General features: G+C 45.1%; 1 long non-coding RNA gene across 2 annotated transcripts; it reads right to left on the bottom strand.

Annotated features, from left to right (window-relative positions):
- Window positions 1-663: 663 nt before the first annotated feature.
- LOC309335324 lies at window positions 664-6,417 on the bottom strand. 2 transcript variants are annotated; one of them, XR_014153447.1, is made up of 4 exons: window positions 6,284-6,417; window positions 5,735-5,813; window positions 4,225-4,260; window positions 664-747 (listed from the first exon to the last, which is right to left on the bottom strand). It is a non-coding gene; the product is annotated as an uncharacterized lncRNA (long non-coding RNA). The 2 variants fall into 2 exon arrangements; XR_014153448.1 differs by lacking the exon at window positions 664-747 and having other exon boundaries at window positions 4,174-4,260.
- Window positions 6,418-6,675: the final 258 nt, after the last annotated feature.

The following is a 6,675-nucleotide window of genomic DNA, read 5'->3' as shown; positions in this document are numbered from 1 at the left end:
GTGCACATAAATTAATTCAAATTGACTTGAATAATAAATCCCATGAAACTCAACACTCAAGTTAATTTCAGTAGTTCCATAAATTGTGAATGACTTAAAAGGCTTTGCAAATTATGCTACTGTATATAGTTAATAATAGTGTATAATTATATAACTAATATAGTTAATAATTAATTTGAAATCTACCATAAGCCATGTACTTATCCTCACAGTTCATAAACATAGATGTGTTTTACAAGTCATAGGATTATATCCAACTAAGTTAAATTCTGAGCATGACTAACTGGATATCGCCCACAAGAACTATTTTATTCACTCTGGGTTGTATCCAGAGTAGCACCAACACCGTTTTTCTGGCACAGCAGCACTTCTGTTTTCTCTCCTCTTTGTGCACACGACCAAGAATCTTCTCCAGAGGCTCCCCCAACCCTCCAGGATTTGATTTTGAGGGGTCACAGGGGGCTGCAGAGGAGAAAAGGGGAAAGCTCCATTCTGATAGTGCCACATCCCTTGCACTGTGTAATTGTTCCTCTTCTGAATCAACCACCTTACTCATGTCACTGACTGCCTCAGAAATACGAAGAAAAGGTCTTACTTCTAATGTTGCATTCAACTGATAGTTGACTGGCATTCTGTGGCCTTGCCTCTGTTCTCTTCAAAGAGACTCACCAAATAGTTGTGTTGATCTAGCAGAGTGGCATTTGTGATGTACTTGCCCAGTGCAGCTGAGCCATTTTTCAAAAATACCTGTGTGGATAACGTCGTTGCAGTTTAGTTATTAGGCGGGACTGGACTTAATTTTTTCTAAAAATGTTTTTATTAAAGATTTTCTTGGGTTGCAAAAGTACATACAGCGTCTCTACTTTCGGTTCATAGAGTCCTTTCTACGGATCAGTTATATTTGATGTGAGACACTAATGTTATAGGCAGTATAAGGTTGGGGAAGAAGAGAGGGGAGAGAAAGCAGGGGAGAGTAGTATACTTTCATCCCTTTACATATTTCAAGAAATATTTCAAGAAATAGACTTGAAAGAGAAGTTGCTGAATTACAACTTATTACTAAACTGAAAAATATGGAGATATCTAGTCTGAATAGAGATATTGGATTCTTATCTCATTACACATGCTAAAGCTATTTTTGGTCATCTGCACACCATCCCTTGCTTTTTCCTGTAGGACTAATTGCAGTCGTTAACAGTCGTCAACAGGTTTACCATACCCATTGAGTCAATCACCCATCATACTACTACTCAGTATGCAGATGACACCCAGCTCTACCTCTCTTTTAAATCAGAACCAGTGAAGGCGGTAAAGGTCCTGTGTGAGTGTCTGGAAGCGGTTGGAGGATGGATGGCGGCTAACAGATTGAGGTTGAATCCTGACAAGACAGAAGTACTGTTTTTGGGGGACAAGAGGCGGGCAGGTGTGGAGGATTCCCTGGTCCTGAATGGGGTAACTGTGCCCCTGAAGGACCAGGTGCGCAGCCTGGGAGTCATTTTGGACTCACAGCTGTCCATGGAGGCACAGGTCAAATCTGTATCCAGGGCAGCTGTTTACCAGCTCCATCTGGTACGTAGGCTGAGACCCTATCTGCCTGCGGTCTGTCTCGCCAGAGTGGTACATGCTCTGGTTATCTCCCGCTTGGACTACTGCAATGCGCTCTACGTGGGGCTACCTTTGAAGGTGACCCGGAAACTACAACTAATCCAGAATGCGGCAGCTAGACTGGTGACTGGGAGCGGCCGCCGAGACCATATAACACCGGTCTTAAAAGACCTACATTGGCTCCCAGTACGTTTCCGAGCACAATTCAAAGTGTTGGTGCTGACCTTTAAAGCCCTAAATGGCCTCGGTCCAGTATATCTGAAGGAGCGTCTCCTCCCCTATCGTTCTGCCCGGACACTGAGGTCCAGCTCCGAGGGCCTTCTGGCGGTTCCCTCACTGTGAGAGGCCAAGTTGCAGGGAACCAGGCAGAGGGCCTTCTCGGTGGTGGCGCCCGCCCTGTGGAATGCCCTCCCATCGGATGTCAAGGCGATGGACAACTACCTGACATTCAGAAGACATCTGAAGGCAGCCCTGTTCAGGGAAGTTTTTAATATGTGACATTTTAGTGTATTTTTTATCTCTGTTGGAGGCCGCCCAGAGTGGCTGGGGAGGCCCAGCCAGATGGGCGGGGTACAAATAATAAATTATTATTATTATTATTATTACCCTTCTGAGAAATACCCCACCCCACCCTCCCACTATATATAAGGGTCTGGTGACTTCTGTCTCAGTGTATCTGAAGAAGTGTGCATGCACACAAAAGCTTATACTCAGAACAAACTTAGTTGGTCTCTAAGGTGCTACTGGACAGTTTTACATTATTTTACATAGTGTATGTGTGGGGTTTTCATGTCAGCATCACGTGGGTAGATTTTTTTTTTTCTATTCATTTATTAGTTTTCATTGGGCATTGGACTTAATTGTACCTGGGTGGAACCAGGAACTCTCCATTGCTATTCTATACTTTTAAAAGAGAGACAATAAAGTCCTTGTCCAGCTTTCTGACCAACATGGCCACTAAGGAGTAAAGAATCTGTGGGCCTTCGCATGTAGTTGGTCTCTATAACCAAGGTCAGGAATAACGGGGGGTCAGGAGCAACTGGTGCAGTGGGTTGGCAGCATGGACTGGGCCACCCAGTTGTGGCATTGCTTCCGGGATGGTGGGGGGGGGGGCAGAGCAGGACGATGGGGTCAATCTGGTGATCCTGGTAGTGTCCCTATGCGCTGCCAGGAGGCTGGTTCTGTGGTGGTGCCGCTCCACATGGGTCACTCTTGATGGGAGTTGGAAGCCAATAACTTCTGGAGGGCTACAGGGTCCCTATCCCGGAACTTCCATCAAAATGCCAGTGGTCCTCCCCTGAACTTGACTAGAGGGGAAATATGTTTGCAAGGCTCCCTGTTTCCCAAAGCCAGGCTATGCCACATTACTGCATGGGGAGGGGGGAAATAGGACCGCCACAGAAGGGTCTGCGAAGGTATTAGCCGCAGAAGGGTCTGCAAAGGTATTAGTAAGCAGAACCAGCATGACATTTCAATCTCTTGGGAAGGCAAGAAAAGAGGAAATCCACTACACTTGAATTACATTTAATTGGCATGATAAGTATATAGCTCTTGCTAAAGAATACAGGTAGCTTTGAAGCTACCCACATGAGTTTGATCAAACTGCAGGAGGCAGTGGAAGACAGAGTGCCTGGTGAGCTCTGGTCCATGGGGTCACGAAGAATCGGACACGACTAAACGACTAAACAACAACAACAACAAAGAATACAGGAAGGATTGGTAATTAAAGTATCTGCGAGGCCATGGAAACTCGGGGAGCAGGGAGTGGCAGTCCTGAGTGGCTTGGATCACATGTTTGGGATGAGACTTTTCTTTACATGATTCATCATGGTTCATTTATAACCCAGGGGCAGGTGGTGGCTCTGTAGGAGAATGTCTCTTGCTGTGTTCTTTTTCAGCATCACTGATGGGGAATCACGTGTGGTCACAAATACGTTGCACTCCTTGATATTGGGAACACTGGAACAGACGATGCTTTTTAAACTCAACATGTAGCTTATCTTCTGATACACCCTTGAGCTTGGGGCATTCCACTTTCAGCACCAAGAATGTCATGACGGAGTCCGTTTGAATTTTGCACATTTCATTCTTTTCAGGTGATCAGCTTGCTATAGTCGGATTGCCTGTAGCAATTCTTCTTGCTTTTGAATTTGATCTTCCTGTCCAGGGTATTCTGGGCTGGGTGAACTTTCTTTGGCTTTCTTCGCTGTTGGTCATGGGGGAATTTAGCCCGCCACAACCCTGCCAACTTTGACTGGTCTACCTTGGTTTTTACTGCACAGGCTCTGCTTGCATAGGTATTTTAGAGGATCATACCGGCAAGGCTTCTTGCAACTCTGGTACTCCAGTGGCAAGGACTGGACATCAAAGTAGGCAGGTAGGTTCAGTAGCCCCTAGAAAACGACTTTGTTCTGAGTATGTGGGGTCTCAGATGAGCTGTTCCAATCTAAAGTTAAAAGAGGGTACTAGAGTATATTTGCAGATGTGGAGAAAAGGTTGTTTACATCTGCAGTCCTTGAATGTTGACTTTGATCTCAGGTTCAAATCCCAGCCCAGCCTTGAACTCACTGTTGTCTCAATCTCTTGTCAGTATAGTAGAACAGCGCTGTCTTGGCCTACCTTGCAGGATGGTTGTGGGGGCAAACAAGATGAAAGCTGTAAAGAAAATAAAAGCATGTTTGAAACACACGTATGCTTTTGTTTCTAAAGAACTTTAATTAAAAAGAAGGATGCTATGACATTTCTGTTATAATTTCTGTTGTAATGAAAGGGATGTGTAGGCAGGGCCTATGCCCACCTTCTTTGTGTCTGTATAAATGCTAGTTGTGTGTGTGTGTGTGTGTGTGTGAATGTTTAATTGTATAGTACCCCTGCTAGGAGCTTCCCCTCTTTGAGAGAGATGCTCTGTGCAGTCGCTTCCAAGAGCTGTTGCTTAGTTATTTTTAGGCACAGAATGAACTCTAATGGGAGAAATTATTTGGCTTTCACACACACTCGCACATACACCCTAATAAATTCCTCTCTTTTTGAACAAATGATTTCAGCTAAAAAGGAGCTTAATAACACAGCAGAAGCCTACATTTCAGCTTCGGCTTGGCCAGGCCGCAAAACATGAAAACTAACTATGTGGTCATCAAGACTGGTTAGGAGTACAGGTCCCACCTACTAGCTAGAGCGGGGCTGAAAGCAGTCTTCTGCCTGGGAAGTTGTGCCAAGAGAGGGGGAAATTGAATTTGGGCAGTCCAGTCTGGACCAGATCCAGAGAAGATCCATCAGAAGTCTGGTCATGCAATGGGGGATTTTCTGGCTCCTGCTTCCCTTGCCCCAACTTCAGCCCTCTGTGCTTTCCCCAAGCTGCCCCACAGGGTTGGCGACCCACCAGGCCTCCGCATTTTGCCCACAAAGTGGATTTGGTCAAGCCACGCCCACCTGCTCTTGCCTGACATCAGGTGAGGGGGAAGTGAAGGCAGAGCTTGAGCGAAAAGGGCTTTTGCAGGCACCACTGATCAGCAATAGCCAAGCTCCCTGCACAATGCTTCTCAAGTGCCCTGCCATTGGTGGACTCTAACCCCTTAAAAAGCCATCTGGCCCAGCACCATATCTCATTGGAGTGGGCTGAATAAGTTAGTGTGGAACACTCCTTTCTTGACAGCTGATTTCAAATGTTTGGATCCGGCAGAGCAGCCCTACCAACTTCCTTTGGTTTCCCTATATTGCTGCCACCATCTTGATTCAAAATAGCGCATGGCATCCCAATGTGTATGAAGACCACTATCCCCGCCTTGGGAAGCCTTATGCCATTTGGTGGCGATATAGAGAATGAATGGACAAAGCACTTTCCTAAATACAGAGCAGATTCACTATGCCATTATGATTAATGTATATATTATGAAAACTGATCCTGGAAAATCTTTCGAAAAGCTGTTTGTAATCATACAGACTTTGTTTTATTTGATGATGATAATAGCAAATGGCTCAGAGATTTCTTTGAAATACGGAGAAGTACGGTATATAAATTATGCGAACCAACTAACTAGCTAGCTAGCTAACTAACTAACTAACGCAATGTCCCCTTAAAGACACAATCACACACTTAACTAAATCCAATTCTTGTAATGTAGCTTATCACCTTCTTCCATTTCCAGCGCTCAAATCCAATCTTGACATAACTGAGGGACATGCAGAATATTTCCTTATTTCCCAGCAGCCTGTTGAATATAAAAAACCCGAGTCAAGAAGCTGCGGCAACTGAGCATCAGCTACAGAAACAACACTGCTTGGCTACAAAGGAAGTGGAAACCATTTCTGAAAGCTTCACTGCAACCATTTTTATCTGGCTCTGTCCCATACCCAGGAAAATTTTCTTCTGAGAGCCAGGTGAAAATCTAAAGCCTCATGATGAGTCGAGGATGCCCAAGTTGTTTCCCAAAGCTGTTTGCCTGTTAGAAAAGACCCCACAGAAAGGATGGGAAGCGAGTGGGATGGGTGGGTGGAGGAGGTAGTCCTAAGGCATAGGTCATTAATTAGTGGTTCATTCAGCAATGATGCCCAGGACAAACAGTGGGGAAGAGCCATTGCCTTCATGTCCTTCTGAACTTCCTGGAGGTATGTGGCTGGTCACAGCTGGAAACTGGTTTATGGGCTATGTAGCTGGACTACAACTCCCATCATCCCTGACCTGCTGGCTAGGGCTGATAAGAATTGTAGTCCAAGAAGATCCAGGGGGCATCAAGCTCCTATCTTTCCTGAGGTAGGAAAGTATATGCAGAAGTGTCTTGCTGTTTGAGGGTTAATCTTATAGGAGAGCCACCTGCTGCCTAGCGATGTCTGCGAAATAGAATCAGCTACAGCCCTTCTAAAATGGCTGCCTATGGTCTGGGCCCTCTGTATTTAAATGTCCACAATAACAGCAATTCCAGTTCTACATGCCTGGCTAATATAACTATGTTTCCAACTTCCCAGTATACTATAGCCAGGCATGAAGAACTGGAATTGCTGTTGTTGTGGATTTGATGATGATGATGGGAACATCCCTAAAAGGATAATATAGCACTTGCGTTCTTAATGGAC

This window comes from Podarcis erhardii (assembly GCF_964252035.2).
Source record: "Podarcis erhardii genome assembly, chromosome: 2".
In the NCBI taxonomy this organism is placed as follows: domain Eukaryota; kingdom Metazoa; phylum Chordata; class Lepidosauria; order Squamata; family Lacertidae; genus Podarcis; species Podarcis erhardii.
The sequence above is the reverse complement of the archived record's forward strand: the minus strand, read 5'-3'. Positions and strand labels throughout refer to the sequence as shown.